The sequence below is a fragment of the Balaenoptera ricei genome, chromosome 3, assembly GCF_028023285.1.
Source record: "Balaenoptera ricei isolate mBalRic1 chromosome 3, mBalRic1.hap2, whole genome shotgun sequence".
Classification (NCBI taxonomy): domain Eukaryota; kingdom Metazoa; phylum Chordata; class Mammalia; order Artiodactyla; family Balaenopteridae; genus Balaenoptera; species Balaenoptera ricei.
In genome coordinates, this window is record NC_082641.1 from 172391358 (window position 1) to 172411682 (window position 20325).

Below are 20325 nucleotides of genomic sequence, written 5' to 3' on the forward strand. Positions count from 1 at the left end.
GAACCTATGGTATCTTTCCATTTATTTGTATTGTCTTCAATTTCCTTCATCAGTGTCTTATCATTTTCAGACTCTAGGTCTTTAACCTCCTTGGTTAAATTTATTCTCAAGTATTTTGTTCTTTTTGATGCAATTGTAAATGGTATTGTTTTCTTAAATTCTCTTTCTGATATTTCATTATTAGTGTATGGAAATGCAACAAATTTCTGTATATTAATCTTGAATCCTGCAACTTTACAAATTTATTTCTTAGTTTTAATAGTTTTTTGATGGAGACTTTAGGGTATTCTAGGTAAAGTATCATATCATCAGCAAAGAGCAGCAGTTTTACTTCGTCCCTTTCAGTGTGGATGCCTTTTATTTCTTTTTCTTTTCTGACTTTTGTGGCAAGGACTTCCAGTACTATGTTGAATAAAAATAGTGAGAGTGAGCATCCTTGTCTTGTTCCTGATCTTAGAGGAAAAGGTTTCAGCTTTTCACCACTGAGTTTGATATTAACTGTGAGTTTGTCATAAATGGCCTTTATTATGTTGAGATATTTCTTTCTATACCAACTCTGGTGAAAGTTTTTATCATGAATGGATGTTGAATTTTATTAAATGCTTTTTATGCTTCCATTGAGATGATCACGTGATTTTTATCCTTCCTTTTGTTTGAAACAAATTCCTCTGTCTTTTCATTTTGCTTAACTTTCTCTGTCTCTATGAAATTAGGTGAAACAGTTACTTATCCCAAGGTTAAATGTGTGTCTTGTGTGGGAAGGTCCCTATACATTCTTGTGTGCCCAGTGGCTTTGGTTTGAGAGCTGGACCTGAAGTGACCACTAGTTTTATCTCATCATGTCATCCTCACAGTGTGCTGACAGCTATCACCTTGGTGGGCAATGGGGCTAGAGATGGAGGGGCTGAAGCCAGAGCTGGGTGTGAGCAAGGGCTTCTCCTATGCTGAGTAGCCAACACTGCCCTATCAGGGTAGGATCAGGTCCAAAGTTGCTGGAGCAGAAACCCTCAGGGTCCAGTTCAAGTTGGTTCCATTCCCTCTAAGTGTGTGCTCTCCCCCCTCTCAGTATTGGCACTTTTGCCCCAGAGGGGAGCAGTGCTGGAGCAAAAATGGGGGGAAAAAATAGGTAGTTTGGACTTCATCAAATCAATGACTTTTGGGGTGTGGTGAAGATGGCAGAGTAGGAAGACCCTGAATTCACCTCCTCCCATGGGCACACCAAAATTACAAGCATTTACAGAGAAACTATTGATGAGAACAACCTGAAGACTAGCAAAAAAGATCTTCTACAAACTAAAGATATAAAGAAGAAACCACAACGCAATGGGTAGGAAGAGCAGAGATGCAGTATAGTCAAGACCCATGCCCATAGATAGATGACTCACAAACATGAAGATAATTACAATTGCAGAGGTTCTTCCCAAGGAGCAAGGGTCCAATCTTCACATTGGCCTCCCCAGCCCGGGGGACCTGCACCAGGAAGAAGAGCCCCCAGAACATTTGTCTTTGAAAGTCATTGGGGCTTACTTTGGGGAGAGCTAGAGGGTTGTGGGAAAGAGAGACTCCACTCTTAAAGGGCTTACACAAAATCTTACATGCTCCAAGACCCAGGGCAGACACAGTAATTTGAAAGGAGCCTGGGTCAGACCCACTTACTGACATAGGAGAGTCTCCCAAAGAGGCAGGAGGCAATTGGGACTCATGCTGGGGACAAGGCGCTGGCAGCAGCCATTTTGGTGGGCTCATATTAGCATGAGAACACTGGTGTTGGCGAACACCATTTTGGAATCCTCCCTCTAGCTTATTAGTGCCAGGACCTGGCCCCACATACCAGCTGGTTGGCACCAGTCCTGGCACACCCCAGGCCAAGCAGCTAGCCAAGCAGGGACACAGCCCCACCAACCAGCAGGCCAGGTGCTCTAAGACTCCCTGAGCCTCCAGCTGCCCTGAGACCTGACCCTGCCCACCAGAGGGTCCAAGACCCAGTCTCATGCACCCGTGAACTGGAAATAGTACCAGGATTCCTACAGGCTCACAGCCAGAGATTTCTGGACCTGGCTCCACCCACCAGTGGGCTGACACTAGCCCCAGGACTTGACTTCACACACTAGAGGGTGGGCACCAGCACTGGGAAAACCTGAGCCCTGGCCACACCCACCAATTGGCAGACACAAACCCCAGGACCACTGCAGCCAGCTGTGTGAAGACCTGGCCTACAATCAGCAGGCTAGTACCACTCTGGGTTTCCTTGGGCCATGGCCCCACTCACTGGAAGGCCAAGACCTGCTCTGGGACTCCCTGGACCACGCAGCCAGCTGTTTCAGGAACCAGCACCAACCACTAGCAGGCTGACACCAGCCCCAGGACCCCTCCTCTGTGCCATAGCCCCATCCACCTTCAGGCCGACACTAGCTCCAAGAACACTGACCCTGCAGCCAGGCAACCCAGGACATGGGTCCACAAACCAGTGGGCCAGCACTAGCCCCCGGAACCCATGGGCTCCAAGCCAGCCTTGTCATGACCTGGCTCTGCCCACCAATGGGCCAGAACCAAGACTCCCCTGGATGTGCCATGACCTGACCTCAACCGTCAGTAGCTGTCAACCTCTCTGCACAAGCTTTCCTGGCAACCAGCTAGACCATGGGCCAGCCATACCTACCAATGCTCCCATAGTAGTCATCCAACTAAAACAGAAAGACCCACGCAGCCCACATGGATAGCACACCTAGAGCCTATAGCTCTAGTGACCAGAGGGGAGTGTGCTGCTGGGCAACACAGGATGTCTTCTACATAAGGCCACTTCTCCAAGATTGGGAAACATAAGCAACCTACCAAATTCATTGATATAAAAACAGTGAATTAGGCAAAATGTGGCAATGGAGGAAAATGTTCCAAATGAAGGAGCAAAATAAAACCCCAGAAGTAGAACTAAGTGAAGTTCATATAAGCAACCTACCTGATAAAAAGTTCAAGGTAATAATCATAATGATGCTCAAAGAACTCCAGAGAAGAATGGGTGAACACAGTGAGAAGTTAGAATTTTCTAACAAAGGCAAAAAAATATAAAGAATCAAAAAGAGCTGAAAATACAATAACTGGAATAAAAAATACACTGGAAGGAAGGCACAGTAGTTTAGTTGATACAGAGGAACAGATCAGCAAACTGGAAGAGAGAGCAGTGGAGATTACTCAAGCTGAACAGAAAAACAAACAAAAAATATCTTTTAAAATAAGGACAGTATAAGATACAACATACAGCATACTAATGTTCACATTATAGGGGTCCCAGAAGGAAAAGAGAGTGAAAAGGGGGCAGAAATGTATTTAAAGACATAGTAGCTGAAAACATCCATAAACTGGGACAGGAAACAGACCTACAGGTTCAAGAAGCACAGGGAGTCCCAAACAGGATTAATCTAAAAAGGATCACAAGACATATTGTAATTAAAATGGGGAAAATTAAAGATAAAAAGAATATTAAAAGCAGTAAGGGCAAAGCTCTAAATTGCATACAAGGCAACTCCCATAAGGCTATCAGCTGACTTTTCAGCAGAATCTCTGCAGGACAGAAGGGAGTGCCACAATATGTTTAAGGTGCTGAAGAGAAAAATCTACAACCAAGAATACTCTACCTGGTAAGGCTTTCATTTAAATTTCATGGAAAGATCAAAAGTTTTGTAGAGAAGAAAAATCTAAAGGGGTTTAGCACCATGTTTCACTGAAAGTTTTACTTTCATGTCAGGTTCATAGGATTCACTGGCAAATAAGCACTCCACACTAAGTTAAGCAAAAATTTAAAGAGTTTATTGGATTAACACAAGAATACAGTATATCAATTAAGCATTATTCCCAATAACCAAAAGGTGGAGGTAACTCAAGCATCCATCAACAGTTGAATGGATCAAAGAAATGAGGCACATACACACATCAGAGTGTTGTTAGGCTTTTAAAAGAAAGCAAATCTGACACCTGCTACAACATGGATGAACCTTGAGGACATTATGCTAAGTGTAATCAGCCTGTCAAAAAAGTTGAAACACAGTATGATTCCACTTGTATGAGTTACCTGGCATAGTCAAATTCATAAAGACAAAAAGTAGAATGGTTTTTGGCCAGGGGCTGGGTGACAGGGAGAATGAGGAGTTGTTGTCTAATGGGTATGGAGTTGTGGTTTTGGAAGACGAAAATAGTTCCAGAGATTGGTTTCACAATGTTAATGTATTTCACAATATTTACCCATATACTTTAAAAATAATGTAAATGTAAATTTTTATTGCATGTATATTACCACAATCAAAAGTAGCCCAGACCAGATAAAAGTTCGGTTTAAAATCAAATGTGCCCGCACTTCCCTGGTGGTCCAGTGGTTAAGAATCCACCTTCCAATGCAGGGGACGTGGGATCCATCCCTGGTCCAGGAACTAAGATCCCACATGCTGCGCGGCAACTGAGCCTGCATGCCACAGCTAGAGAGCCCGTGCTTCAACTACGGAGCCCAGACGCTCTGGAGCCCCCGCACCACAACTAGAGAGAAGCCCGCACGCCGCAACACAGAGCCCACGGAGCTGCAATGAAAGATCCCACATGCCACAACGGAAGATCCCGCATGCGGCACTAAGACCTCAGGCAGCCAAATAAATTTAAAAAAAAATTTAAAAAAATCAAATGTGCCAGGTGGAGACAGGCTCTCCCCACAGGCCACAGAGGATTCTGCACAGCAAAGCTTTCACCAAGGGGCGCGGCATACGTCTGTCCAATCAGGGGCGCCGGTGGGGCAGGTGGGTGGTGCTACACAGCTTCCCGACTTGGTGGTATCCACTCGCTTTGGCCCACCCCAGGGTCGACTCTTCTGTGCCCTTCACCGTTGCTAGTTCCTTTGCCACAGTCTCTTTCGCGCTGTGATCTGCACTGGTCGTTAGGAGGGACCCAGGAAACCTAGAAATGGTGAGTATGCTGCCCCCTGGCGTGCGGAGACGGAGAGGAGAGGCTGGTTGGAACCGGCCGTGGCGGGACCGGGCCTCCCCGCGGTCAACTCCCGAGTCTGCGGACCGAGTCCACCCCCGGGCGCCGCTCAGACCTCATTCCCTCCGGCTCGCAGCGTGGGGGCGGGGCCGGTAGCGGGGCCTCCGCGCGTCCTGTCCTGTCACTGCGCGCGGCGACTGGGGCCCTGACCCCGGGGCCTCTCTGGGCAGCTCTGTGCCCGCAGCCCCGCGTATCCCTCAGATTGTGCGGTGACCACGGGGAGGGTCATCAGGGGACAGTACTGACTAGGTCTCCAGGGGTTCGTGCGTGGAAGGATCTGTGGTCTGTGGGTTCCCAGCCTCTCCTTTTTGACACAGGGGGACCACTTTCCTCCTGAGTTTTCCAACTGTTTGGGAAGCAAGATTTCAAATCCACGATGCTGTCCCCCCAGAGTAGCTGGCAACAAATGCCTAAATTTCCAGATCGCTCCCCGCATTCCCAAAACACTCTTCCCCACACTGATTCACAAGAGCATTACCAACTATCCATTTTCGGGGTTCATTTCAAAGAGGTCCAGTATTTTAACTGTATATCCTTTGACACTGAGCCATGGTTGGCTTTTTTTTTTTTTTTTTTTTGTCTGTGGGTATTTTACGTGAGAGGAAAGCAGAGAATAACCACCTGGAATTCGTTGTATGAAATCTTTTCTCCTCCAAGTTTATTTTCTAGGGACAGACATCCTATGGGAAATCCTTTGATGAGGTTCTTCTTTGGAACTTCCCTGGGCGAACTGTCCTGTAAGAACTACCCCCTCTGGGTGTGTCACCTTGAAAAGATTTATTCACTTATTTAAGTCTCTCTTTTTCAATAGAGGTGAAATGTATCTAATTTATAGAGCTTGAAAGACAATATAAGAGATTTCCGAAGAGACAAGAAAGAGGTGAATTTGAGCCAAAAGAAAATATTCCAGGGTTACATTCCATTTGTTAAGAATTGTGGTTTCACTAAAGTGGGAAGGGGGAGAATCTTTGCCTCCACTGCCCCACCTTCACCCTCCCCTTAAACCCTCTGCCTTTTGAAATCAGATCGTTTTCATTGAGATGTTGGACACTACCAGGTGTCTGTCCCTGGGCCAGCAGGGACCTCTGAAGCCTTCTTCATGACCTGGCTTTTTTTTTTTTTTCCCATCCTGTGGTTTTTCTAATGGATATTCAGGATTTTTGTAATCTCATAACTATCCAAGCTCCACTTGTAAATTTTAAGAACTTTAATTGAAAGTTAAATTGAAGTTGCTGTTTGTAGACACTTAACACCCATGAATCCCCAGCCATCATGACAAATCCCTGAGTGTTGTCTTAAGAAAATGATGCTGGTCATCACAGCTTCAGCATCTCTTGTTTTTTGATGCTCATCTCCCCCTGCTGATCTCAGAGTTTCCTGGCTTCGCCTCCCCCCCCCCCCCCTCACCCTTTTGCTGTCCGGTGCAGTGATCTGGTGAGAGAAACTGCTGCCTACTCCTCCACCCCTATCCCCACCCCCTACACTACATCTGAGTTTCAAGTTTTATTATTGCAATAAAAGCGCTTTATGCTTTCTTTTCTCAAAAAAAGAAAGGATTGTGGTTTCACTTTTTTCTTCCCCTGAGAATGTGTGGTAAGTTTCTGTGGTGCGTACTTTCTTTTTGGATGATTTCAATAGGAATTCCAGGGCTTAGACTTGAAAATCAGAAGAGTTCAAGTGTGGTTAATTATTTACAAAACAATGTATTACCGTGAAAATGATAATTAACTGATGCCTTCTTTTATAAATAAATAGATATTTGGGGTTTTCTGGTTGAACTAGTAAAAGTGCCTTATGATTTTCTTCCTTCCTGTCTGCAAAAATACTGGGTTTGAATGATTTTGCTGGATTGTTCAAACACTGGGCTTGTGTCATTTAAAATATAAAAGTAGGTCCCAAACAACTCCAGTGGGGTGTAGAGGACTGTGGTCAGCGACCCAAGTTAATGCCTCCTTAAGGCTGCAAAGGGAAGTACTTGAAGGTCCAGTCGGTTCTTCTTGGGGAGCCTACCTCCTACCTGGTCACACCCACCATGGAAGGAGTGAAACTACAGAGCCCTGGAAAGCTGGGAAAGCAAGTGCACATGGGGGCGAGGGGGTTGTAGTTGTGGTTCCTTTAGACCTCGACATTTTTAGACATTAATTTTTTGAGTGTTATATCCATAATGTCGGTGCATTCAGTGTAATTTGTGCACAGGGTAGTCTGTGGAGGTTGGTGTTCTGTCTCCTTGTCAAAGTGTTTAGGAATTTGAGAGTTCATTTGGGTCGGAAACTGCTGAGAAATTCCTCACTTGTGAGAATGGAAGCCTGGGGGAGGAAGGGCTTGCATACCGCCAGGCAAGAGAAGAGTATGTACAGCTGCCAGAGTTTTATTTTTGGGTCCCTACCCTTCTTCACCAGGGACAGACTCACTTCTAGGGGTTCTGTCTCAGTCAGGAGTGTCTGGACCACAATTTTAAAAACATGTTTAACTTCCTGAATGTGGGTTTTCGTTTTGAACTGTAGGGAAGTGGTGTGCTTATCTCAGCTGATTCAAATATTTGCTTTTCTTTCCTTTGGATTCCTTTATCTATTGAATATTGTGGTCCTGTAATTCTTCTTTTCCATAGTAGAAAAATAACCCCTCTGCATCCACACAGTTTGCACTACTTTTTACATCTTGTATTACTACAGTACATTTGTTACAATTACTGAACCCATATTCGTGTGTTAAAGTCCACAGTTTACATTATTCTTGACTATTTGTGTTATATGCTCTATGGGGTTGCAAATGTTTAATGGCATATATCCATCATTTCTGTAGTATATAGAGTAGTTTCATTTCCGTCAAATCCTTTAAGCTCCACCTGTTGGTTCATCCGTTTCTCCCTCCAACCCCCAAATCCTTATCAACCAAAGATCTTTTTACTAGCTTGTAATTTTGTCTTTTTCAGAATGTCTTACATTTGAAATCATACAGTATATAGCCTTGTCAGTTGGCTTCTTTCACTTAGCAATATGCTTTTGTGTTTCCTCCATGTGTTTTCATGGCTTGATACCTCATTTCTTTCTCTTTTTTTTTACTGAACAATATTTTATCGTATGGATATGCCACTGATTGTTTATCCATTTGACTCTTGAAGGATATCTTGTTTACCTCTAACTCTTGCAATTATGAATAAAGTGCATACAAACATTCATATGCAGGTTTTTTGCAAATATAAGGTTTCAGCTCACTTAGGTCAATACCAAGGTGTGATTGCTGGATCTTACTATATAAGAGTATAATTAGTATAATTAGTTTTGACATAAAATTCCTATCTTCCAACGTAGGCATACCAAATTCTGTTCCCACCAGCAGTGAGTGAGGATTACCTGCAGCTTCACATCTTGGCTGTATCTGGTGTTCTGAGTCTTTTCATTTTAGCCATGTATAAGTGTGTAGGGACATCTCTTTCTCCCTCTTTTTTGGTAATTCTCCAAGAACATATGTTGAGCATGTTTTCATACTGCTTATTTCCCATTTGCATATTTTCTTTAGTGAGGTGTCTGTTCTGATCTTTAGCCCATTTTTAACTGGGTTGTTGGTGTTTTTACTGTTGAGTTTAAGAGTTCTTTGTATATTTTGAATACCAGTCATTTATCAGATATTTACAAAGATTTTCACCTTGTCTGTGACCTTTCTTAACACTTTCCCAGGACACAAGTTTTTCATATTAAAGAAGTAAAACATTTTTTTTTCTTTGTGGATTTTTTGGTTTTTTGGTGTTGTATCTGAAAAGTCATCACTACAGCCAAGGTCACCTAGATTTTCTCTTATGTTATATCTAGGAGTTTTTACTTTTGCATTTCACATTTAGATCTCTGATCTATTTTGAGTTAATTTTTGTGGAAGGCTTGTGTTTACCTTCCTTTTGTGTGTATATATGTGAGTGTGTGTGTGCTTTGTATGTGGCTATCCATTATTTCCATCACTATTTTTTTTTAAAGTTTTCTTTTGACCATTGAATTGCCTTTACTTCTTTGTCAAAGATCAGTTGAATACATTTTTTGTGTGTTTATAGGAAAGCAATTGATATTTATATTCTTCAGCCTTGCTGTACACTTTTATTAATTCCCAGAGTTATGTCTGTTTGTTGTGGATGCTATCAGATGTTTTACATAGAAAATCATGTCATATAGAACAAAGACAGTCTTATTTCTTGCTTACCAGTCTACGTACCTTTTATTTTCTTTTCATGTCTTACTGCATTGGCCAGAGCTTCCAGTACAATGTTGGATAGATGCTTCCTTGCTCTGTTCTTATATTCCCTGTGAAGCATCCAGTTTCTTACCATTAAGTACGATATTAACTACAAGTGTTGTGTAGATTTTTTTTAAAAAACAGAGAGTTCCCTTCTATTATTAGTTTATTATCATAGTGGATGTTCGATTGTATCAAATCTTTTTTCATTTTTTATTTCCCTCTCCTTTCATTTTTGATATTAATAATTTCTTCCCTCTTTGCCTGGTAATCTTGACTAGATGTTTATCAATTTTATTCAATTAATCTTTCAAAGAACCAGCTTTTGGTTTTGTTAATTTTCTCTATTGCTTTCCCATAATTACATTGATTCCTCTTTTAACTTTTAATGTTTCTTTTCTTCTGCTTACTCCCATTTTAATTTGCTGTTATTTTTATTGCTTCCTCAGTTAGATGCTTACGTTATTGAATATAGATCTTTGGGTTTTTCTAGTGTATTTATTTGATAGCCTAAACTTCCCTCTTTACGTTAGTTATGCTGCATCCCACAACCTTTAATAAGGTGTATTTTCATTTCCTTTAGTCACAAAATAGCCTCTCTTAAGACTTCTTCTGTGATCCCACATATTATTAGAATTCTGTTATTGAATTGCCATGTATGTTAGGGGTTTCCAGCTATCTTCCTGTTATTTATCTCTAGAATATGTCAATGTGGACTGAGAGCATATTTCGTATGGTTTCTTTCCTTTCAGTTTGTTAAGGTGTGTTTTGTGTTACAAAGTGTAGTCTGTCTTGGTGAACGTTCCATGTGAACTTAAGAAGAATGTATATCTGCCGTTATTGCATTAAGTATTCCATAGATCACAGTTAAATCCAGTTGTTTTATTGTGCTGATCAGTTTAACTGTCCTGATTTTCTCCTGCTGGAATTTATAATTCTTGGTAAGGGGGCATTGAAGTCTTCCGCTATAGTAGTGGATTCATCTGTTTCTCCTTGCATTCTATCAGCTCCTTTCTCCATGCATTCTAATGCCCCTCTGTTGTTATGCATGTACACATGAAGGATTGCTATGCCTTCATGGAGAATGGGCCCCTTTGACTTTATGTAATGCCCTCTTCATCTGTGAGTTTTCCTTGGTCAGAAATCTGCATTGTCTGAAATTCATACACCTACACCAGCTTTCCTTCATTAGTGTTGGCGTGGGACATTTTTCTCCATTCCTTTACCTTTCATCTGAGTCTTTATATATTTGAAGTGGGTTGCTTGGGCTTCCCTGGTGGCGCAGTGGTTAAGAATCCGCCTGCCAATGCAGGGGACACGGGTTCGAGCCCTGGTCCAGGAAGATCCCACATGCCGCGGAGCAACTAAGACCGTGTGCCGCAACTACTGAGCCTGCGCTCTAGAGCCTGCAAACCACAACTACTAAGCCCACGTGACACAATTACTGAAGCCTGCGTGCCTAGAGCCCACACACCACAAGGAAGAGCAGCCCCCGCTCGCCACAGCTAGAGAAAGCCCATGCACAGCAACGAAGACCCAATGCAGCCAAAAATAAAAAATAAATGAAAAATAAAATATTTTAAAAATAAATAAATTTAAAAAATAAAGTGGGTTTCTTTTTTAAAAATATTTATTTATTTATTTGGCTGCGCCTGGTCTTAGTTACAGCACGTGGGATCTTTGTTGCAGCATGCGTGATCTTTAGTTGTGGGATGTGGGGTCTTTAGTTGCAGCATGTGAGAATTTTTAGTTGCGGCATGCGAAATCTTTTAGTTGCAGCATGTGGAATCTTTAGTTGTGGCCCGCAAACTCTTAGTTGCAGCATGTGGGATCTAGCTCCCTGACCAGGGATCAAACCCGGGCCCCCTGCATTGTGAGCATGGAGTCTTAGCCACTGGACCACGAGGGAAATCCCTAAAGTGGGTTTCTTATAGGCAACATATAACTGTGATTTTTTAAATCTGATATTACTGTATCTGTCTTTCAACTGTATTGAGAACATTGATGATTAAAGTTGTTGATCAGGTCAGATGAATATTTACCACACCTGTTACTGTTTTCTCTTTCTTGCCCTTGTTTTTGTTTGTTTGTTTGTTTAATTTTTATTTATTTATTTATTTTTGGCTGTGTTGGGTCTTCTGCACGTGGGCTTTCTCTAGTTGTGGCTAGTGGGGGCTACTCTTCATTGCGGTGCGCAGGCTTCTCATTGTGGTGGCTTCTCTTGTTGTGGAGCACTGGCTCTAGGCATGCGGGCTTCAGTAGTTGTGGCACACAGGCTCAGTAGTTGTGGCCCACGGGCTCTAGAGCACAGGCTTAGTTGCTCCATGGCATGTGGGATCTTCCCAGACCAGGACTTGAACCCGTGTTCCCTGCATTGGCAGGTGGATTCTTAACCACTGTGCCACCAGGGAAGTCGCTTGTCCTTGTTTTTTGTTTCTGTCTTCCACCTTTTTCCTGCCTTCTCTGGCTTTAATTGAGCAATTTACATGATTCATTTTTTTTATCTGCTCTTAGTATATCAATAACACATTTTAAAAAAATATTTTTTGTGGTTGCCTTTGAGTTTGCAGTGTACATTTACAACTAAGCCACATCCTCTGTCACGTATAGGCATACCTCATTTTACTATGCTTTGCTTTATTGCACTTTGCAGATATTGCATTTGTAGCAACCCTATGGCAGGCAAGCTATTGGCACCATTTTTCTAACAGCATTATCTTTTAATTAAGGTGTGTTCATTTTTTCTAGGCATAATGTAATTGCAACTTAACAGATTAAAGTATAGTTTTTCGTTTGTTTGTTGTTTGGCTGCACCACGCAGCTTGTGGGATCTTAGTTACCCGACCAGGGATTAAACCTGGGCCCTTGGCAGTGAAAGCACCAAGTCCTAACTACTGGACCACCAGGGAATTCCCTACAGTATAGTGTTTATATAACTTTTATATGCACTGGGAAACCAAAAAATTCATGTGAGTGGCTTCATTGCAATATTCACTTTACCGCGGTGGTCTGGAACCAAGCCCAAAATAACTTCAAGGTGTGTCTGTACTATTATACCACTTCACTGGTTGTACAAGTAGCTCATACCACACTATTCCCAATTCCCCCTTCCCTATCCCTTGTCACATTGCTGTCATTTATTTCACTTATCTATAAGCTTATTATTACCAAATACATTGTTGCTAATATTATTTTGAACAAAGTACCATCTGTTACATTAATGACAGTAAATATCAAAGATATTTTACCATCCTTTATTCCTTTTATAATCCTCCACTGTTGTCATTTACATTTTTTCTGATGAATTTTTGAATATTCATTCAAAGTAGGTGTACTAATGACAAATTCCCCCAATTTTTGTCTCAGAAGGTCCTTATTTCTTCTTTTTTAAAAAATATTTATTTACTTGGCTGCGTCGGTTCTTAGTTGCGGCACATGGGATCTTCATTGCAGCATACGGGATCTTTAGTTGCAGCATGCAGGATCTTTAGTTGCGGCATACAAACTCTTAGTTGCAGCATGTGGGATCTAGTTCCCTGACCAGGGATCGAACCCAGACCCCCTGCATTGGGAGCATGGAGTCTTAGCCACTGGACCACCAGAGAAGTCCCCCTTATTTCTTCTTTATTTTTGAAGAATGATTTTGCTTAACACAATTCTAGGAGAGTGGGCTTCCCTGGTGGCGCAGTGGTTAAGAATCTGCCTGCCAATGCAGAGGACATGGGTTCGAGCCCTGGTCTGGGAAGATCCCACATGCCACGGAGCAACTAAGCCAGTTTGCCACAGCTACTGAGCCTGCACTCTAGAGCCTGCGAGCCACAACTACTGAGCCTGCTTGCCACAACTACTGAAGCCCATGCACCTAGAGCCTGTGCTCCACAACAAGAGAAGCCACCACAATGAGAAGCCCGCGCACCGCAACGAAGAGTAGCCCCCACTCGCCAGAACTAGAGAAAGCCCACGCATAGCAATGAAGACCCAACACAGCCAAAAATAAATTAATTAATTAATTAATTTTTTAAAATTCTAGGAGTGTTTTTTTTTAATTTCAAAACTTTAAATATTTTGTGCCATTCTGTTCTTGTTTGCACAATGTCTGAAAAGAAGTCCGATTAATTCAAATTTTTGTTTCTCTGTACCTAAGAAGTGTTTTCCTCTCTGGCTTCTTTCAGTATATTCTTTTTGTCTTTGATTTTTCACTAGTTTGAATATGATATATAGCCGTCCCTTGGTGCCCTTGAGGGATTGGTTCCAGAATCTGCCACGGATACTGAAATCCATGGATGCTCAAGTCCCATAGTTGGCCTTCCATATTCTTGGGATCCACATCCATAAGTATGGAGGGTTGACTGTATATTTATTGAAAAAATACACATATAGGTGGACCCATACAGTTCACACCCATGTTGTTCAAGGGTCAACTGTACTTGGGTGTCCACTTCTGATGTTTTCATATTTAGTGTTCCTGTATCTACAGTTTGCAGTCTGTCATTAATTTTAAGAAATTTTGGTGGTGTTTTTTTTTCCTGGGTTTATTTATTTATTTATTTATTTATTTATTTTTTTGGCTGTGTTGGGTCTTTGTTGCTGAGTGCGAGCTTTCTCTAGTTGCGGGGAGTGGGGGCTACTCTTCGTTGCAGTGCACGGGCTTCTCATTGCGGTGGCTTCTCTTGTGGAGCACGGGCTCTAGGCCCCCGGGCTTCAGTAGTTGTGGTTTGCGGGCTCTAGAGCGCAGGATCAGTAGCTGTGACACACGGGCTTAGTTGCTCCGTTGCATGTGGGATCTTCCTGGACCAGGGCTCAAACCCGTGTCCCCTGCACTGGCAGGCAGTTTCTTAACCACTGCACCAACAGGGAAGTCCAAAATTTTGGTGTTTATTAATTCACTTATTTTTTCTGTTTCTTTCTGTTTTTTCCTTCATGTATTAGCATTATGTGTATTTTAAACATTCTGTTCAAGAACATTGTCCTGGGGTTCATGGATGTTGTATTCTGTATTTTTTGTTCTTTTTTGTCTTTGTATTAGATTCTGGTCTAATAAATAAATAGACTTTTTTGTCAGTATAGGCTTTATTAGGAACAGAATATTTGGGGCACGTTTCAAAATTCCATCTTCCTTTTCTCTGTCCCAATTTTGGAGACACTGGCTTGCCCTTTGACCTCAGTGCACTCATGGATCTAAGAAGAGTTGTTCATTTCAAGATTTTTCATTTTCTTCTTGTGAGACCGAGAATGACATATTCTAAGTTCCCTAAATTCCAGACTGGAAGTTAGCAGGACACCATCTACATTGGCTGGTTGGGAATAGCTTTCCTGAAATTGGAGAATGGAGATTTTATATTCTTTTGGAAGAAAGCACTGCTGACATTTTTACATATTTTATAATCATGGGCTAATTTACCATCAAGCCATGTGGACTTCAGTGAACTTGCAATCTGCAGCTCTTAACCTGTTCCTCAAGTGCAACAAGGACCAGGATGCACCGTTCAGTATTGACTGGAAAGAGACCTTTTGGTACATCGTCTCATTAGCTGTTCTAAAAAATGCCTGGAAGCAGCCCCAAGGCACATGAGTTCAGGGATTCTTTCATTCTAAGTTGTCATGCCTCTTCCTCACGTCTGAGCTCTAAGTTTCAAATAATGTTTTAACCTATCAAATCAGGGGGAAAAGTGAAGAATTGTGTCTGTGACAAATATTACACAAGTTAAAAGCAACACTTCCCCACAGGAATATTTACATTCAGGCAGCTGCCTCTGATTACTTCTAATGGCCTGGAGGACTTTAGGACAGTGTGACCAGCTGGGCTTTGTTACAAGTTTGATTTCTACAGGCCTCCTGGACTCTCATGTTGGGTAATGGGACTAGAAAAAGCTTCCAGTTCTTCACTGTGTTTTTATTTATTGAAACCTCATGCAGATTTGACCCTTTGCCTCATGGAGTGCTGTGAATGGTGGGGTGATAAGGAAGAAGATGAAAGAATCTTTCTCACAAGGAATTAGTGGTCTTAAAATGATAATATTTGTTTCATTCCTATAGCATTTCCCAACCATTTCCCAACATGCTGCACACCATGCCATTAGAGAGAAATGAGATGTAATGTGATCACAGTAAAAATGTGTAAATAACTTGCATGTGTTCATGATGCCATTAAACTTAACAAAGGAGTAGGACTTCCCTGTTGGTCCAGAGGTTAGGACTCTGTGCTTCCACTGCAGGGGGTCCGGGTTTGATCCCTGGTCGAGGAACTAAGATCCTGTGTGCCACAGAGCATGGCGGGAAAAAAAAACCAAAAAACTTACGAAGGAGTAAGTGTGGACAGAGAGTAAGCTTTTGATGATCATAGTTAGATAAAAGTCATAGATAAATGTTTGGAGAAGACAGACTCATACATAGCCCTCCTATAAATGGAGTATAGATGTCTAGTGCTGTCAGTGTCACGCATCTGACTGTACACTTATTTGGGATATTTTTAGGACTCAGTAGCTTTTGAGGATGTGGCTGTGAACTTCACCCTGGAAGAGTGGGCTTTACTGGATCCTTCACAGAAGAAACTACAGAGATGTGATGCGGGAAATCTTCTGGAACCCGGCCTCAGTAGGTAAGGATGACAACATTCCTTCACTTTGTCAGTTTGAGAATGAGTTTTTCTTGCCCACCGACATTTTTCCAAGATGTGGAACGTGGAAAAGGAAGAATGTTGGTAAGCAAACTAGACATGGTCACAGCTGTAGGCATGGACCTAGACTCTAATAGTTTTTCTGTAACTTCTAATACTTTGGAATTATTCTGGGTCTACATTTTAGGAAAAACATGGGAAGATCATGTCATTGAAGATCAGTACAAAAACCAGGAGAGAAAACTAAGCTGAGTTGCACTCACAATGAGAAGCAGTGTCTCATGTGAGCATCCTAGTATGTTATGAAAATTTAACAAGAAGTAAACACAGAAACTAACACACCATTGTAAAGCAATTATACTCCAATAAAGATGTTAAATAAATAAATAAATAAATAGAAGCAAACAACAAATAATCCCATCCCTGCTTTAAATGTATTTATTAGAAAGTTTTCAAAAAAAAAAAAGAAAGAAAAATTTCCCCCAAAATACTGTCTGAAATGTGACATAGTTGTTCAGTGTTTGCAAAATATTTCTCTTGGAAACAGTATTAGTAAACCCTACGTATGAATGTTACTGTTTAAATAGTTTCAAGGGTGAAGTCCTCTTGCAGAGCATTCAGTATATTCAATTTCAAACAATTCAGGCGAGGGAGAAACTCTACACTATCCCTATAAATCATAATAAATATAAGTATAAAATCATTAATAAAGAAATAATTAACAGTGTGCTTCTCATTATTTACAGAAGTCATATGGTTGAGGCACTCTGTGAAAATAAAGAGGGTGGTCCACGTGGAGAAAACTTCAGCCTTATTCCAAATCTCAGTCTGAACAAGAAAACTACTGGAGTAAAACCACATGAATACGGTGCATGTGAAAAAATTTTACGTGTCATTCATCCCTTAATAGACATATGAGATGTCACACTGAACACAAACCATATGAGTATCAGAAATATGGAGAGAAGACGTATAAATGTAAGGCATGTGGGAAAGCCTTTAGTTATCTGCAGTGTTTTAAAAAACATGAAAAATCACAATGGAGAGAAAATGTATAAATGTAAAGACTGTGGGAAAGCTTTTATTATGTGTCTCAAAACCCTTCGAAGACACGTGATAACGCATACTGGAGGTGCTCCTTATAAATGTAAGGAACGTGGGAAAGCCCTCAGTTGTTCCAGTTACACTTTGAGTGCATGAAAGAACTCACACTGAAGAGAAACCCTATCAGTGTAAACACTCTGGAAGAGCCTATAGATATCAAACACATGACAGAACTGGCACAGTAGAGCAGTTCTATGAATGTAAGCAATGTGGTAAGGCTTATATTTCCCTTTGAGGTTTAAAAATACATGAAAGAAATCACACTGGAGAGAAACCCTACGAATGTAATGAATGTGGTAAAGCTTTCAATTCTCATCTAGGTTTCAAAATACATGAAAGAAATCACAGTGGCAAGAAACCATACGAATGTAAAAAATGTACCAAAGCATTCAGTTGCCCCAGTTCTCTTCAAAGACATGGAAGAATTCATACTGGAGAGAAACCCTATCAATGTAAGGCATGTGGGAAAGCCTACAGATACCATAGTTCCTTACATACACACGAGAGGACTCACAAAGGAGAGAAACACTATGAATGTAAGCAGTGTGGAAAAGCCTTTCTTCCTCTTTCTAGCTTCTGAGCACACATGATCATTCACACTGGAGATGGACCTTATAAATGTAAGGAATGTGAGAAAACATTCTTTTCTCCCAGTTCATTTCAAGTACATGAAAGGAGACACACTGGAGAGAAACCGTATGAATGTAAAATATGTGGTAAAGGCTTCAGTTGTTCCAGTTATGTGCAAGTACATGAAAGAATTCATACTAGAGAGGAACCCTTTATTTTATTTATTTATTTTTTTAAACATTTTTATTCTTTTATTTTTGGCTGCGTTGGGTCTTTGTTGCTGCGCGTGGGCTTTCTCTAGTTGTGGCAAGCAGGGGCTACTCTTCGTTGCGGTGCACGGGTTTCTCATTGCAGTGGCTTCTTGTTGCGGAGCATGGGCTCTAGGTGCGCAGGCTTCAGTAGTTGTGGCTTGCAGGCTCTAGAGCGCAGGTTCAGTAGTTGTGTCACACGGGCTTAGTTGCTCCGCAGCAAGTGGGATCTTCCCGGACCAGGGCTCAAACCCGTGTCCCCTGCATTGGCAGGTGGATTCTTAACCACTGTGCCACCAGGGAAGTCCTGAAAGAAACCCTTTGAATGTGATAAATGTGGGAAAGCTTTCATTTATCACATAAACTTTCAAAGACATATGAGACTGCACACTGGAGAGAAACCATACAGATGTGAAGAATGTGGGAAAGACTTTAGTCATCCCAGTTCATCCTGAAGGCATGAAAGGAGTCACTGGATAAATACTCTTGAATGTAAACAACGTGGGAAAGACTTCATTTGACCCCATCCCTACATGATAAAACTCTCATGGAAAAGAAAATAAAAATGTGGGTAACATTAGAAAACTTGCTGGAAATTAATCTATGTATAAAGCGTAAGAAAAATTTCAATATGAAAGAATTATAAAAATTTAAATATGTTTGCTAAGCCTCTTTTTTTTTTTTTTTTTTAATGTTAACTGAAGGTTTTTCATAGCTGTCCTTTATCAGGTTGAGGAAGTTTTCCTTCAATTCTTGGTTTGCTGAGAGTTTTTTTTTTTGTTTTTGTTTTTGTTTTTTAATTTATTTATTTATTTATTTTTGGCTGTATTGGGTCTTTGTTTCTGTGCGAGGGCTTTCTCTAGTTGTGGCAAGTGGGGGCCACTCTTCATGGCGGTGCGCGGGCCTCTCACTATCGTGGCCTCTCTTGTTGCGGAGCACAGGCTCCAGACACGCAGGCTCAGTAGTTGTGGCTCACGGGCTTAGTTGCTCCGTGGCATGTGGGATCTTCCCAGACCAGGGCTCGAACCCGTGTCCCCTGCATTAGCAGGCAGATTCTCAACCACTGCGCCACCAGGGAAGCCCAGCCTCTTTATTAAAGGACATCATTGGACTGTGGATTTTTACCAATTATTGTTTTTATTATTTTATTTTTATTTTTATTTTTATTGAAGTATAGTTGCTGTACAATATTAGATGTTACAGGCATACAATATAGTTATTCACAATTCTTAAAGGTTATACTCCATTTGTAGTTATTATAAAATATTGACTGTATTCCTTGTTTGTACCATACATCCCTGTAGCTTATTTTATACCTGCCTACCAATTACTTTTAGAAACGGCGATTGAGGTGAGGTAATTCTGTGAGTTGCCTTTCAATAGTAATACGTAAGATTAATTGGTAGTTCTTTTTTGTTAAATGAGTTAATAATATTTTCTCTTTGTATTTTGAAGCCTCTTGAACTGATGGGTAAATTGAAGTGTATTTCTAATATGCAGTTAGGTTTAATTTTTTAATAACATTTTATTTGTTCTGTGTTAAGTGCCATTGAAAAATGACAGTGTGGTATTTGTTGGGATTTTCCTACTGGCCTTGTGAAAGTTCCTTGATATCTCTAGTTTATTAGGTATAGTCTACCTTTCTTACTGAAAAGCTCCTTTTTTAGGGTGACAGGTATAAGAGTCTTTTTCCATTTTCCATACTAGTAAACAGTTGAATAAATATTTATGTATGCCTCATTTATGAAAGAATATAGTTTCCTGTGAATTATTATTTTCATATTTGGGCCTTTGCTTTATATCTTTCCTTCTGACTATAATTTGGTGAATAGACTTTGAATTAAGGAGAGTGGCCTGTGGGAATTCCCTGGTACTCCAGTGGTTAGGACTCTGCGCTTTCACCGAGTGAACCCAGGCATGGTCCTGTGTTCAATCCCTGGTCGGGGAAGTAAGATCCCACAAGCCATGCAGCATGGCAAAGAAAAAAAAGAAGAGGGCCTGTGATGGGACAAAGAATCTGGAGTTGGAGATATCCAGAGTAATTTAAGGAACTAGATTTTCCAGAATCCATCCTCTTTATGGTTCCTTGTCAGAATTTACCAATAGCCTTACTTGCATGAGATTTGGAAGGCAGAAGCAAAGGAGGCATTACTCAGACTTTGTAGCCAGCAGAGGGAGAGACAGATACATAGGAGCTTTGAGAAAGCAATCTTCTAGCCCATTTTCCAGATTATTTTTCCTTCCAGTGAAGAGTGTACTCAAAACGATGATCAGCTATTTCATTTCCATTTTCTTAGTGGTGTAGCTTTCCACTGATGTCTTCACTAGTTCCACCTCAAAGATTCATGAGAGTTTGGATTTTTTTTGTAAGACCTCATGTATCCACCAGGAAACTAATTCAGACTTTCATGGTTGGGAGTATTTACCCTGTCCTCTAGACTATATCTGTGTAAAGTCTAACTTGTATAGGAAACACCTTATATTGTTAACAGTGCTAGTGAGTATGTTTTCCTGATTCACCATGACATTCACAGTGGTGCAACC

At 41.1% G+C, this 20325-nt stretch overlaps 1 protein-coding gene and 1 pseudogene across 1 annotated transcript in view; both read left to right on the forward strand.

The window, feature by feature from the left end:
- The first annotated feature begins 4862 nt into the window (after positions 1-4862).
- Positions 4863-17894, forward strand: LOC132362975 (zinc finger protein 791-like; annotated as a pseudogene).
- LOC132362974 (zinc finger protein 709-like) overlaps positions 15758-20325 on the forward strand; it is a 45946-nt gene continuing 41378 nt past the window's right edge. Inside the window, exon 1 of the mRNA XM_059918217.1 lies at positions 15758-15841. The gene's annotated coding sequence lies outside the window, so the exon portion shown is untranslated. The remainder of the gene's footprint in view (positions 15842-20325) is intronic.